At 39.0% G+C, this 17060-nt stretch overlaps 1 long non-coding RNA gene across 1 annotated transcript; it reads left to right on the top strand.

The window, feature by feature from the left end:
* Positions 1-3380: 3380 nt before the first annotated feature.
* On the top strand, positions 3381-16355 carry LOC149818158 (uncharacterized). The gene is made up of 2 exons (XR_016427199.1): positions 3381-3517; positions 16078-16355. It is a non-coding gene; the product is annotated as an uncharacterized LOC149818158 (long non-coding RNA).
* The last annotated feature ends 705 nt before the right edge of the window (positions 16356-17060 follow it).

Raw genomic sequence — 17060 nt, 5'->3', positions numbered from 1 at the left:
TAAGCACTACTAGACATGGTATACTGAGGTATAATGCCTCCATCTTTTAGAAATCGCGCTAATGACCCTTCTTTTTATCCCATCTCAGTGAAACAACCATAATATTTGCCACCTCTATTAGACCTGACAACCTTAATAACTTTATCGGTTTGTTTCTCTACTTCTTTCTTGAAGTCCTTAAAAAATTAAAAGATTTCTAATTTTTCAAATAATAAGTAGAGATACATATACCATGAGTAATCGTCTATAAAGGTGATAAAATACTTTTCACCCGTATAACACGGTGAAAAAGAATTGCAAACATCCATATGCACTATCTCTAACTTTCCATTGCTGTGTTTGACATCTTTCTTATACGTGTTAGACTGCTTAGCCTTTATGTAGTGAACACATGACTCTATATCCGTGAAATCAAGGGATCAAAGGATTCTTTCTTTCATAAGTCTTTGGACTCGCTTTTGAGATATGTTCTAACCTTCGATGCTAAAGCAAATATGATTAATCTTTCTTTAAGCAACGTTTATTGTCAATCATTGTGTTCTCAAAAGAATGAGATTCTTAAATTTGGAATTCAGTTTTTAACCGATACAAACCATCACACATATATGCAAAACCTATATTAATAAATTTTTTGATAATAACAAGCTTAGAGTTTTCAAATTTAAAACTAAAACCAAACTTATTAAGTTTCAAAATTGAAATTAGGTTCCGACTATAGGATGAAACATAAAATGTATCAATCAAATCTAAAATAAATTCTGATTCCAACATAATTCTACAAGTCCCAACGTTCTTGACATGCAAAAACATCTTATTTTCTGAGAAGATGCTTCTTTCATGCTCTATTGGTTCCCTTTTGTTCAGAAATGCCTGCAAATAGTTGACAATATGCACCGTGGTACTAGAATCAATCCACAAACTATGCAATGGAACATGAATCAAATTGCACTCATGAAAAATGAATGACTTATTACCTTTATTTTTGAGTCATTTTTTATGCTTCAAGTAGTCCACCTTCTTATGCTTATTCTTCTTAGAGAAGAAACACTTTATAGAAAAGTCTTTTGTCTAGGATTTGGCTTTCGTTTGAGAACTCTCCTAAGAGGCCTTCTTGTTCTTCCTTTTGAAGGAGCTTTTCTTTGGCACTGGCCTCTGTTTTTCCTTATGAGAGGCTATGTGTACTTGATACACTCTCACCCTTTAACCTCTCATCTCCTTCAATACACTTGGACAAGAGGTCATTAAAAGATCACTCATCATTATGTGTGTTGTAGGAGATTTTGAAAGGTTCATATTCAATAGGCAATGAGGTCAAAATCAGGTGAACCAGGAAAGATTAAAAAATGGCAAACTTCATGTCATTAAGCTGAGATGCAATATTCCTCATTTCCAAAACATGCTGTCGGATGTGACTGTCACCAATATATTTCATAGATACTAGTTTGAACATCATTATACTGCCCCTTGCCTTATTAGAACTGACGAATTGAGCCTCAATGGCTCCCAGAAAATCCTTCATTGTCCTGTTGTGAGGAATAGCACATCAAATATTCTTAGCCACTCGAGATTACAAAAGAAATAGGCTAAGTCTGTTCAAGCACTCTCACTTCTCAGAAGCAGGCCTTTTGTTCGGTTGTGCTCTAATATGTAAGAGCGGGAGGTTTGTCAATTTTAAGGGTCAAATCAAGGTCCATGTAACCCAGAGTGAACAACATTATTTCTTTGCAATCTGAAAGATTAGATCCGTCTAAAAGGAGAATGTTACTAGAACCGTCGATAAGAAAAGAACTTGATACAATAAAGAACAAAAGAAAAGACTTTATTATTGCTCAAATGAGACTTGTGATAAAAAAGTAAAAGTGAGACCCTTTATTATTCACTTTTTCTAAGACAAGCATAGTTGAGTCATTATCGTTCCACTTTGGTGAAAACGATAATACTCATAGTCACGTCATCTCTTCAATTCACAAGAAATTAACTTCAGTTGGTGAAACTAGTAGATCATGTAATCAGAGGCAATTTAGCACTATACATTTGGGTACGAACATGCTTTATGGGGTGCAATACACATCTACTATTACACCCTATGTGAATTTGAAACACAACACCTACCTTTGGTTAAAATTGGTGTTTCATAAAGTCACACACAATTATAATAACAAATCTTAGTACGGTCTAAATAATTCTTAATCAACACAACTCAGATCACTTTGGTGATTGCATGAATTGATCAATCAAGATTTTTTACCAAAAATATATTCGTATTATGGAGCATACTCATTCACACATATTAATGCATGTATATTCATGAAAAAATATATATTATATCATCAAAATACTAGTTTATGCTTCAGCTTATATATAAACTAATTTTGATGATAAAATATCATGAATTTAATCATAATTTATGCTTACAAACATTATGCATAACTTAATCAAAATAAAACATAAATTAGCATGCATAAGTCATGTTTTCTTAACAATGAACACTTATAAAGCATGAAAAATAACAAAAACACGCTCATATGGGTAAAACCCAAGGTCCCCAAGCTAGAACCGATTTAAAAACACCCCGAACCGGTCATCTAAGGGTCTGAACCTAATGAACTGGTTTATGACATGAACAAAAGCTTATAAAAAACACTATAATTGAATGAAAAAATCCTTGTCTATTCATGGATTCATGAAAACATGATCTCTACATCTCAAAACTGGTGAAAAACCATAAGGAACCGATAAAAAATGACTTCAAACCGGTCCTGGAAAGGGTCGTATCGGTCATTGATCCGGTTCAGGTGTAAATAGTGTCTGCATCCTGTTTAAGATTAGATCAGATCCATAACAAAACATGGGTTTGACTCGATCCAAACAAAATCTGGGTCTGACCCGATTAAAACAAGATCTGGGTCAGACCCGATCTGAACTGGACCCGAGTCGGACCCGATCCAAACAATATCCGAGTCAAGCCCGACCCAAACTGGATCTGGGTTGATTCCGGTCCGAACTGGACCCGGGTCTAACCCAATCCAAACAATATCCATGTCAGGCCCGGTCCAAACAGGAACCAGTCTGACCTGGTCCATACAGGACCCGAGCTTTCCAGATCTGATCCAGACCCGAGCCATATCCAGATTCGATTAGATCTGAATCACAATCCGGATCATACCAGACCCATAACACAAATGGGTCCATCCAACCGGTTCTTTAATGGATCCAATACTTGGATCAAACCCGATCCAAAAGTTAAGGCAAACCTAATCCACCCAAAACCGGGTCTGGATCGGGCCCGCCATCGGATTGGTACACTCTATCCGACCTAGTACCCTGCATAGTGAAAAAAAAGGAAAGGGGGGCCCGACTATTCGATTTCTGTTCGGTTTCTCAGAAATCGAAAGGCTCATAACCTCCCCATGTCGCCCCACATCGTCGTACGACTCCAAACACCGATGTCCGACCGACGAAGGTCACCTACACCCCGACGACGCACCCCGATGACACCCAGTGCCACTGACGAGAGGTAAGGATGCTCTGATTGATTTTTTTTATATTTGTCACCTGGGCTGGTGGTCGCCTCCACCAACCAAACTTTAAGGTCACCGACGATTGGGATCCTATCCTGGTCGGTCTTGCGACAGACCCATGGTAGAAACCTCAGCAAACATAGAGGTTGGGGGTTTCAGCCAATATGGTCCAATAATGATAGATTCACGATCAGTCGGGTCGACCCCTATGTTGTGGTCGGTCAGTGAGGCCACCAATGAAGCCGATGGTGAATGTTCAACCATCGGTAAAAGGCAGACCCCCTTATTCCAGCGATGACCTGTGGCAGAAACCCCTCTGAAAAACCCCATCCAACGAAGGGATTTGGGGTTTCAGCCAGCTTGACAATCTGACGATGGTAGCAATACGGCGATGAATCAGAACTGCCAGTGGCGCCGATGAGGCCGCCGACAATCGAAGCCCCTTAACTCCTCGACAAAACACTACCGGCGAAAGAGTAAACTCAGTTTTTTTTAATACAAATCTGTCGCTGGTGGTTTCATTTATCGCTACAGACGACTAGTTGATCGGCATTGCCAGTGAGGTCGGGACCGACTAGATCCCCAACGACAAAGCCCTTCCCCCTTCCTTCTTGACAAAAGCCATTTTTGCGAATGGGAAGGCTAGATTTTTCGGTCGAATTTCCCCTGTTGTTCAGAAAAAGAACAGTAACAGGGGGAGCGACACTTATATCGCCGACGATCGAATCCAGAATGCCGCCAGTCACCACTAGCAGAATGAGCATACTCATATGCCGACCCCGATTCTGCTACTCGCCTGATGACCACAACTGTCAGTGGCACAGAAATGTGATAGTAGGGCTGAGACAGATATGACGACATCGATGAGCATAAACTGAATGCTCTTGATGCACCCACATGCACAACGAAATATGCGATAAGTAGACCCATAACCCAATGTTGGCGTATTCACAAAATCAAAGTTGAAATGCAAATGTACCATAAAGCGACGTGAAGGTGTTTGACATTCTCCTCAACCTAGCGACACCCACGATTAGGCCTGCCTTAGGTCGACGACGAGCAAGACCCTGAACTCACTCAAAATTACCAGAATATGGGCAATAGGAGTAATGGCTTATAACTCTCATCATATATACAACCGAACCCCCTCCTTTTATAATAGGAAATAGGAGTGGTTACATGAACGTCTGGTCTCTCTATATTCACGTAACCTCCTCCCACAAACCCCTATTAACCACCCACTACACAGCTCACTAATAGTGCCAAGGGTCACCTAATGGGTTGGATCCAGACCCAAAATGTCCAACACAACCTGCCCGCACATGCTCAACACAGCTATGAAGGTGATCTCATTCGGCTTCACCTCACTCCCCTACATCTCCACAAACAGTGTTCGCCATGCCCATGCATAGCGAAACCAGATATCATGGACGTCCACGTCTGACCAAAAACTTGGTGGGCAATGTCTTTTCACCCACACTTTGCATAAATGTCGATCAAAGCCATCCCTAGAGCATAGTCAAACCCCATTCTCTGCCTACCCACGTAAGAATGGATCCACTTCCCTTGCTCCAACGCCCCCAATTGTGCACAAGCACACAACATAGTCACGATCGCAGCATGGTTTGGCCTCAACCCGACGAGCTGCATTTTGCAGAACATCTCCAACGCTTCAATCGCCATGCCACCCTGGGCGTAACAAGCGATCATCATGCTCCAAGAAATAACATTCTTCTCAGGCATTTCATCAAACAGGAGGCGCACAGTCTCGATATGCCCGGCTTTCGCGTAATCATTAACAACCACATTCCAAGAAACAACGTCTCTCTCGGGGATTTCATCAAATACTTGGTGGGTGTCATCCACAAGGCCAAGAACCATGTAGGCGTGAATCAAACTGTTCTGCACGAAATCATAAGAGGCCCACCTGAGCTTAACAATCTGACCATGAATGTACTTCCCTTTGAAAACCCCATGAATGCCCACGACCGACCTAAGGAGGAAAGAGAAAGTGTAGTTGTTGGGGCGATCACCATCGTCCATCAGGGAGAACACTAACATGTGTTGGTCTTTTTCGAGGCAACCCCTGATGATGGTATTCCACGTGAAGGTGTTGGGGTGGGGGATGAGGCGGAAGAGGGAGAGAAAGTAGTCGAGGTCGCCGACGGGCAAGGTGGTGGAGAGGGAGATGATCTTGCTGAGGGAGAACTTGTCAAAGGAGCAGTTGTTGGTTATGATGTGGGCGTGAATCTGGTAGAGTTGGCGCATGGAGAGGAGGAGGCATCCTTCTTGTTGTAGGAGGAGGGAGAGATGTTGGCATTTCTTGCATCAACATACACAGAAAGCATACCTGAAGATGCCACATAGTGCGTGTGCAGGTGCTTGGCATTTTTCTCATCCGGTCGACGCCCACGATGAGCCCAAGCCTTTGGTTGAGGGTGAGCAAGACCCTATACCACTTCATTTGCATGTGGAATTTGGGTAGGCTATTGCCATGAATCTCTCATCATCTTCGTAGCAGCCTACCCCTTTATATAACGGGAAAGAAGCAGTTACATACGTAACTCCCACCCACTATCTCCCCATTATGTGGCCCACTAATGGTGTCAAACCAGGTCACCTAAATGGGTTGGACCCAAATCCGTTATGTTCAACATTCTTCCACTTGACCCATTGACACCAAAAGTGCACTAAATTGGGGTTTAAACTGTTATCTCGATTTAATTCTTTATGTGGGTTCACATGCTACCCTTTATCACAAAGATGAATCATATGAGTCATGAAGATGAACACTCCTTTATGAAATGTCATATTCCCATGTACTACATTATAATTCACCTTTAGTGCTTTAACATGTTGAAATTACCTTTATTAATAGGTTGGTCTCTTACCTATTCTATTGATCTTTTAATATTGTTATTCTGCTATTCTCTCTAACCCATATAAGAGATCCTTTATGCAAAATCAACAATTTACAAATCCATAGAGAATCAAATTCATATACACAAATGTGATCACATAATGTATTGTCATATATAAGAAAGAATAAAAAAGACCCATCCCCTTTACATGTTGGGAATACAATCCTGGTGCTAGCCCTTTAGTAAGGAGATCCATAGTCATTTCTTTTGTCCCAATTATATCAACACATACCAGATGATTCTCAGTCATTTCTTTAATAACAAAGTATTTTAACTCTATCTGTTGACATGAGATTGAACTCTTATTGTTATTTGAAAAGGACACAACTGCTTTATTATCACAAAAGATCTTTAGTGGTCTCTCAATAGAATCCACAATTCCAAGATCCATAATGAAGCTTCTTATCCAAATGGCCTGAGATAAAACCTTATATAAAATCAATAATTTTTGTCCTAATAGATTTCAAAAATTCCTTCACTGTTCTGCAGTGAGAGATGCCACCTCAAATATTCTAAGCCACTCACGATTGCAAAAACAACATGCTAAGATTATTCGAATACTTCTACTTCTCATGGACAACCTTTTAAGTGCTCCCACATCTCATAGACAACCTTCATAATGACGGTTCTATTCTCTGTATGAGTGAAAGATAAATCGCTCTATATGAGATTTATATTGAAAAGGTAAATATGCGACCCCTTATTATTCACCTTTTCTGAGACAAGCATAGTTGAGTCATTATCGTTCCACTTTGGTGGAAACGACAATACTCATAGTTGCTCCATCTAATCAATTCTCAAGAAATTGGCTTTAGTTGGTGAAACTACCAGATCATGTAACTAGAGTCAATTCAGCACAGTACCTTTAGGTACGAACATACTTCATGAGCTAAAATACACATCTACTATAACACTCTGTGTAAATTTGGAATACAACAACCTACCTTTGGGTAGAATCATTGTTTTATAAACTCACACATAATCATAATAACGAATCTTAATACGATTCAAAAAATCCTTAATCAACACAACTCACATCACTTTGGTGATATCATGAATCAGTCAATCAAGATATTTTACCAAAAACATATTCGTATTATGGAGCATGCCCATACACACATTTTAATGCTTGTATATTCATGACAAGCTACACTTTATATCAAAAAATACAAGTTCATGTTTCCACTTATATGCATAAACTAATCACTACAAGAAAAATGTTAATTAGCGATGAAAGTTTGCGACAAAAATAATCCATCGCAAATTTACGACGGATTAGCGACGGAAAACTATCCGTCGCTAAAATTTGGATTATTTATGGAATTAGCGATGAAAAAACTTTCGTCGCTAATTAGCGACGGAAAAAATTCATCTCAAGATCCTTCGTAATTTAGCGACGGATCAACGACAGAAATTTTCCATCGCTAATTCGTCGCTAATTTCCCCCATAAAATCCTAATGTGAGCCACTTTCTTTCCCTTTTTGTTTCATCCCTCGCCTATTGACCTCCCCCTTCGACTTAGTCCCCCTCTCACCTCCGCTCCCCTCTCTCTCTCTCTCATCATTTTTCTGGCCAGCGAGCCTCATCCGACAACCCCCTTCCGACCTCACCCCTTCGGGGTTTCCTGAAACGGCTCACCTCCTCCACTAAGCTTTCAAGTGGTCGTAGAAGGGGACCCAGTTTGCGACCTCCTCTCTCGTTCCCCTCTTGTTCCCTCTCCCGTTCTCTCTCTCGTTGCTCCCCCTCTGTGATTTCCGATGAGCTGACGACCCCAGCCTGCTCTCTCCGCATCGACCCTGCCCGTGACGATCGTCGGTGCCTCCCACAGGTAACCCTCCTCCTTTACCCTTGCTGTTTCCCCTTGAAATCAACATCTCCGGAGGTTCGGTACAGGGCCGCCAACCTCTGCCGGAGCCTCCCCCTTTCCCCTATGGTTGTCGGAGGGCCAGCAAAGACCCGACAGTCTCTACCATCCCCACCCCTTTGTAGTCGACGAGGGCTGGCAGAGGCCTCGATCGCCTCTGCCAGGCCCTCCCCTTGCCCTTGATCTCTTCGGCAGGACAAGGGGCTCCACCCCTGTCCTTTCGAATGCCGACAAAGGGCTTTGCCCCTTGTCCTCTTGACTTCTCTAGTAGTGGGGCTTCGCCCCCTATCCTCGTTATGATCGGCAGAGGAAGAAGCTCCCAACCCTTTTGTTTTCTCTGACAGGGGGTGGCTCCGCCACCTTGTTCTTGATAATTTTGACAGGGGGCGAAGCCCCCTGCCCCTTGTTTGTTTTTCCGGTAGGGGGCGAAACCCTCTGCTCTGCTATTTTGCCTCGGCAGGGGGCGAGACCCCCTGCCTCGTGATTGATTCCCGGCAGGGAGCTCGGCCCCTGCCTCCCGATGCTTCCCTTCGGGGGGTCCTACCCCCTGCCTCCTATGAATGTTCCAGCAAGGAGTTTCGCTCCCTGCCTTGACCTTACTGCTGACAGGGGCAGCGTCCCTGCCTGTCTCACTTTCAGCAGAGGGTTGCGTCTCCCTGTTCAGACTCATTTCTGACAGGGGGTCGTCACCCCTTTTGTCATCGGGTAATAAACTTCATTTTAACATAGTATCTCCTGCAGATTCTGCAACGGATCCTGCTTGTACCCCATGACCCGAACCCCGCATCGCTTACACCCGTATAAAATTTATGGACTCAATTAGGCTTGATATCGTGTGCAAAATATGAAATTGATATGGATGTGTTACTTACAACTAAATGTACCCGAATCTATTACTCCAGAAAAAAATGCAAAGGCAAAAGCAATGCAAATCAGGTAAATACCCATGGTGAGTAAGTGATGCAAGCGTATCACAGGTTATTTAATTTCTTGGACGCAATACTTTTCTGTTTACACACTCACTTAGTTGTGGATATCTAGGACTGCTTTAATGGAGTTCAGAGATCATGCGGAGCATGATTTTAATGTATGAAAATAGAAGTATTCTTATTTTTGGAGTTTGGATTTCATGCTAGTCATGATAGTAGTTAGCGAGATATTGGAGTGTGTTTGCTGTAGGTACATATTTGATATTGTTTTAATATGAATGATTTGAATGTATTGCCATGTTTGATGTGACTGTATCCATGTTTGCATGAAGTTATTTTCAATTTGATTATGATTTCCATGTGAAATTGTATCATGAAAAATGCTTCAAATGAATGTATCGTGTTATGAATGAGTTTGCACATGAAAATGAATGATAAGTTATCAATCCTTCAAACATGCTTCAAATGAATGGTTTTTCACTTGAAAATATTAAGTTATCAATGCATGCATCATAGTTCTTGTGATTGAATAACATCATATATATATATATATATATATATATATATAATATGTGTGTGTGTGTGATATACATCAGATCATTACATCCACCATGAATGCATGATAAATTAGATATTTTCTTCAACATAACATTCTTATGATTCTCTTTTAACTTGTTAGGATAATATCCGTACCATCATAAGATAAAATGACTATAAACCGTGAATGAATGTACCGTAGGATAGTTGGCAATGAGGTATCGCTTGAATATATGGATGGTGTTGACAGTTTTATTGAATTTGCAATGGCAAGTGTCAGTACAGTGGATCCCACAGGTCGGATTAGATGCCTCTGCACGATGTGTAAGAACAATCGATTTGTAGAATCTCATGGCATTAAACATCACCTATAAAGGAAGGGTTTTGTGAGTGATTATCATAATTGGATGCTTCAAGGTGAAGAATTTTGGAACAATTTTGATGCATGGGTAGACATGGTGCACGATAATCCATATATGGATTTGACATTTGATATTGCAGGACCAGAACTGGGTTCTACTGTGAGTCCTAGTGATGTATCAACTAAGGTTGAGGAAGAAGCAACAAACGATGCAGCTAGTAGTTTTTATGATTTACATAGAGATGTTGATGAGCCACTTTGGAATGGTTGCGATAGTCACACTATCTTGTCTATAGTTCTTCAACTAATGAATTTGAAGTCCGAGTATAATTTGAGTCAATCATGTTTTGACCGTCTGTGCTCTATTGTGAAGGGTATGTTGTCCAACGATGAGAAATTGCCACAAAATTTCTATCGCGTGAAGGTTATGGTCAACGCTTTAGGTATATGGTATCAAAATATAGATGTTTATCTAAATCACTGCATGTTGTATTTCAAAGATCACGAAAATAGCAAATCATGTCCGTCATGTGGGCATCCTCGGTTCAAGTCAAAGACAAGAGGCAATGATAGTACGAGGTCAAAAGAAATGTCATATAAGTCACTCTGCTACTTCTCTCTCACCCCTAGATTGCAACGATTGTATATGTTTTCGAGGACAACTACACATATGATATGACATGCAAATAAAGTTCGACATGATGAAGACAAAATCACGCATTCTGTTGACACGGAAGCTTGGAAGCACTTTGATCGTACTCATCAGACCTTCGCAATAGAAGTGAGAAATGTTAAGCTCGATTTATGTATAAATGAATTTAATCCATTTGGGGGTAGATCAACCTCATACTCATGTTGGCTAGTATTTGTCACCCCATACAACGTTCCTCCAAGCTTGTGTATGAAGCGTCAAAATTTTTTCTTGTCTCTATTGATCTCTAGCTTGACGTCTTCGATCCAAAATCTTGATATATATTTAAGGCCATTGATTGATGAATTAAAAATACTGTAGGATGACGGTGTTCTCACGTACGATGCCCACAAAAAACAAAACCTTAATATGAAGGTCGTTGTTCTATGGACAATTAGTGACCTCCCTGCATATAGTATGTTATCTGGTTGGAGCACACGTGAGAGGTTGGCATGTCCGTACTGCATGGAGGATACAAAATCTTTTAGATTGACGAATAGAAGGAAGTCGTGTTGGTTTGATTGTCACCATCGATTTCTACTCAACGACCATCCGTTCCGACGACAAATGAATGCATTCAAAACAGGCACAACTGAAATAGAAGGTCCACCTATACGATTGTCTGACATAGAGATTTTAAGACGATTGTGATACTTTTCATATGTACTGACAGATGCCCATAGTGCGATGCTCTTTCTTTGATTTGAGAAGGATCACAATTGGACAAAAAATCTATATTTTGAGAACTACCATATTGACCGACCTTGTTGTTACGATATAATTTGGATATGATGCATGTGGAGAAAAATGTGTTTGATAATGTATTCAATACGGCAATGAATGTCAAAGAAAAAATGAAGGATAATCTGAAAGCCCGTATGAATTTAAAAGTAATATGTAAAATACTAGAATTGAAACTCAAAGAGTATAATGGCAAAATACTGAAACCAAATGCAAGGTACATGCTTGAACTAGATCAAGTAAAGCAGGTATGTCAGTGGTTGAGACAGCTGAGATTTATAGATGGATACGTCTCTAACATTGCTCGGGTTGTGAAGATAGACGAGGGACAATTATATGGGTTGAAGAGCCATGATTGTCATGTTATCATGCAATGGTTCATTCCTCTAGCATTCCATGATATGTTAGACAAACCTATATGGGGGGGGGGGTATTATCCGAGTTGAGTCGATTTTTTAGAACATTCTGTGCATCGAAAGTTATAGTAACTGAGGTAAAGAATCTAGAGGATTCTGTCGTCACTACTATTTGTCAACTAGAGAAGATATTTATTCCATCATTTTTTGACGTTATGGAACATGTGATTATACACTTGACATATGAACTTAGGGTTGGCAGTCCTGTGCAATATCAGTAGATGTACCCATTTGAATGATAATTTTTTTTAATATTTTTCTCTCTAATGCTATTGAAAATTTATTGTATTACGAGATGTATATTATTGACAGATACATGTTTGACCTAAAAAAAGGTTCATAATAAAGTAAGAGTGGAGGGCTCAATTTGTGAGGTGTACACTTTAGAAGAGATTTCAAATTTCTCATCTATGTACTTTGAGCCACACATTTCAACACGTTATACTTGTCCACCTCGTAATGATGATGGAGAACAGGTTATTGTGGCTGACAAACTATCGATATTTAAACCACTTGGGAATGCCTTTGGCAGTTACCGGTCAAGACTCTTGGAAGATCGAGAGAAAGACGCAACACAAATCTATATCTTTTTTAATTACTCAGAGATCGACCCTTATATCGAGTAAGTATACATAATATGTTACACTAAGTTCTTTACGTACATGGTTCGGTAATATAATTATTTATTAAGTGCAGACAATTTGATCTGGAGTTACGAAGAAAACTTCCCCATCTCACTAATTTAGAATTACAAAAAGAACGTGAAAATAAGTTTGTGGCATGGTTGAAAGAGTTGGTAAGGACGATAATATGCATTCTTTCCGTGTAAACAACAATATGTTACTTAATTGACCGTGTTTACAATCATTGTTTATGCTTGTAGGTCCATCATGGTGATGTTAATGACCAAAGAATATGTGATTTATTAAACGGTCCGACCAAAGTTGTGCAATGTTAGAACATATACATCGTAAATAGTTATCGATTCCATACAGAAGACTACGGTGTAAACATGTCAATGATGAATAGTGATGTGTGTGTCAAGGGTAGCAGTTACGATGAAAATGAACTTGACTACTACGGGTTATAGAAGAAATAATGGAGTTGACTTACTTAAGCATAAATAACAGGGTAACTTTATTCAAGTGTCATTGGTTTGATCCTACAACAACAAGAGTCGACAAAGACTCAGGCATTATGGAGGTCAATTATAAATCAAGGTTTGGAATATATGAACAATTCATATTAGCATCGTACGCTCAACAAGTTTACTATACTTCATATCTGAATACAAGGAAGTCAGATAGAAATGAATGGTGGGCGGTTTGCAATATGAAGTCTAAACTATTCTCCGAGTATGATCAGTTACAGGAAGACAAGATTATTGAAGAGGGTGATTACTATCAATCAGATGATATTTATGACTTCTCTTATAGTCACGATGCCACACATGGTCTGCATGTCACATCTCCATTGTTCGATGACACACGTATGAAAGAATGTGATCCAAATGATATACTAAGTGTATGGGCGCCCAATGAAGAAGAAGAGGATGAAGAGGAGGAGGAGGAAGAAGAAGAATATGAAAGTCAAACAAGTGATGAGGAAGCATACTCGAGCTAGTGAAATACATTTTGTAATACATACCTTATGTTTGATGTGAATGATTTAAATGATTTGAATGTAATGAAATGTATTACAATGATTTGAATATATTGCAATGTTTAATGTGAATTATTTGAATGTATTGCAATGTTTGATGTGAAAGATTTGAATGATTTGCAATGTATTGCAATGATTTGAATGTATTGCAATGTTTGAATATATTGCATGAAGTTATTTTCGATTTGATTATGTATCCATGAAGATATAGAGTTGTGTAACTGATCCAAATAAAATTTTTATTTGTTAGAATATGGTTCGTTGAGGTCACAGTGGTCGAGCACCCAGTGGTAGCCAGTCTCAGCCTTCATCTTTACGGGCTGCTTTGATAGGTATATCATTTAACTAATTGTATACTTGATTAGTTTAAATGTGCATTGTGTGAATTTTTAACTCAATTTTTTATAGGTGATGTTTCACCTGCACATGACCCACCTACACCATCTATTCATACATGTCACGAGACAACGCCGGATGCAGGGTCTTCTCAGTCTGACACACGACAACTCTTCAAATAATGTATATTGATAGTTGACCATAAGTATTTCATTGTCACTTATCAAATACTTATCTTATAAATAGTGTATATCGATAGTCGATTGTTAATGTACATCAATTCATGTGCAGTGCGAGGTTCGAGCCACAAGAAGTAGTACGAGAAATTAGGAAGTCACTACTGCAGCATCTTCCAGGACCGGTTGCTCAATGGAAAGAGTACCCAAAGGAGGTGTTGGATAGATTATTGTCCTCATTTATGGTATGCAATCGTTTATCATAACTAATGTGTTTCATATTTAATTTTTTGTTATAGTCATGTGTGTTAACTTTTAGAAAGTATTTGTAGGCTTCACATCGCTTTGCGACTGCGAACGAGGAGAAGGACGCGAGGGTAGTGTGGGAGAATGTGGTTGTCAATCGATTTGATGACATGTTGCATAATATAAAGACTGCAACAATAAAAGCAGCTGGTGGGATAGATGATCCACTGTAGTGGAAGGGAAGGGCCATAACCCTTCTACTATCAGGAGAAATTATTGGGAGGGAATGTGCGACAAGTGGGCGAGCAATGAATTTCAAAACCGCTCAACAAAGGCTGCACAAAACTGAGCAAAGATGCCAGATGCCCATCTACATACAGGTGGATCTAGGACTTTTGGGAGCCACCAGAAAAAAATGGCAACTCATCAATATATATTGTTAAATTTATAAGTATTTTTGCATACTTTTTAATTATTTTTTTTTATCATTTAACCTTGCAAGAAGCAGAAAAAGAATGCATTGTGCCTTACAAGGATGTATTTGTTGAAACATATAAACGTAAGAGCACGGGGGAGTTTGTATCGGAGAAGACGAGAGCGACATCGGTGTGTATTTATTATATTAATAAATATTATAATATACAAGTTAGTATGAATTACATTATCATAAATATTGTAATTCGTAATTATTAATTCATATTGTAATCATTACTTTATGGGAGTCATACGAGCAACAGATGGTAGAGCGATATGACAATGACTCCACTTAGCATCCGCCTTTTGATCCTGCAGCATGGGTGACTGCAACCAGTGAACCCAAAAAGGGTCGTGTGTTCGGGTTTGGGAGTAACATGAACACCACACCAGTCGTTGCCTCCTAGAGCCAGGGCTCTCAGAGTTCTCCCACCATCATCAACTCCCACCGTCCGATTGACCCTGCTATGTTTTGGGATGGTGTCTGTCAGCGTCTTGAGGATAATTGAATCACTATGAAAGTTTTTTGGCAACCTTAGAAGTCATATGAGCATGATATTAGCATATACGAAAGTTTTTTGACTGCCTTATAACACATATATGCATGATTGAATCAATATGAAAGTTTTTTGATAACCTTAGAACATATATATGCATGATTGAATCACTATAAAAGTTTTTTGACAACCTTAGAACACATATAAGTATGATTTCAACACTATGAAATTGTTTTACTGCCTTAGAACACATATATGCATGATTGAATCACTATGAATTTTTTTTACTGCCTTAGAACCCATATATGTATGATTGAATCACTATGAAAGTTTTTTGACAACCTTAGAACACATATAAGCATGATTTGATCACTATGAAAGTTTTTTATTGCCTTATAACACATATATGCATGATTGTGATACATAACACATTTATTTGACAGCTTTATAAACATTATATGCACGCGTGAATCACTGTGACATTTTTTTGACAACCTTAGAATACATATCTGCATGATTGAATCACTATGATTTTTTTTTCAGTCTTAGAACACATATCTGAATTCTGTTATTGTCCTTCACTTTATTGCTAGTTTGTGTGTCATTCAGCCATTTACTTTGATTGCATTAGACTAGGTGCATTGCATATAATTTATTTTATTATATTTTGTTTATCAATACTAACATTTCAGTTCTCTTGTAAGATGCTGGAGATGATCAGCGTAGAGGAGCTGATGGAGGCATGGATGGAGGGGCAGATCGAGACACTGAAGAGGATGATGCCCAAAATCTTGGCGAGGATTAGCTTCATCTGTTTAATTTGTTTCACGTACTTATAACTAATTAGAACTTGTCAAGGACTGCACTGTAACTTATAACTTGTGTTAAATTTGTTTCACCTGCTTTGTATATGTATTTTTTATGTGTACTTTGTTTTTTATACAGAGGTTATATAAATTGTATAACGAGAAATTTTTCTCGATATTCTTATTTCAAATTTTTTGTTTTAATTTTTTTTTTTAAATTTGCAACGGATTAGGGATGGATATTATCCATCGCTCATATCCATCGCCAATTTAAACCAGTTGATGTTTTGCGATGAAATTTAATTCATTGTTAATCCGTCACTCAATTGGTGATGGACATTAGCGATGGATACGTATTCGTCGTTAAATTTTAGCGACGAAATACATTCCTTCACAAAACCAAATCAGTCCTTATTTAGCGACGGATTAGCGACATACATTATCCATTGCTAATTTGTCACTAATTAGCGACAGATTGGAGACAAATAAATTATGTCGCATTTTAGCTACCATGATTATGCGACGGCCAATTTTCATCGTTAATCCGTCGCTAAACATGTTAGCGACGGATAAACGATGGATAGCATCCGTCGCTAATCTGCATTTTTCTTATCGGGAATTTTGATGATAAAATGTCATGAATTTAGTCATAATTCAAGCTTAATGCTTAAAACTATCATGCATGACTTAACCAACATGAAACACATAAATTAATATGCATAAGTCATGCTTTCTATATAATAAACACTTTATAAAGCATGAAAATTAACAAAAACAAGCTTATATGGGTAAAACTCGGGGTCCTCAAGCAGAAACCGATTTGAAAACACCATGAACCGGTCTGAAATAGCCCCGAACTGGTCATCAAAGGGTTCAAACCA

This window comes from Nuphar pumila, chromosome 13 (assembly GCF_984573655.1).
Source record: "Nuphar pumila chromosome 13, dmNupPumi1.hap1.1, whole genome shotgun sequence".
NCBI lineage: Eukaryota > Viridiplantae > Streptophyta > Magnoliopsida > Nymphaeales > Nymphaeaceae > Nuphar > Nuphar pumila.
The sequence above is the reverse complement of the archived record's forward strand: the minus strand, read 5'-3'. Positions and strand labels throughout refer to the sequence as shown.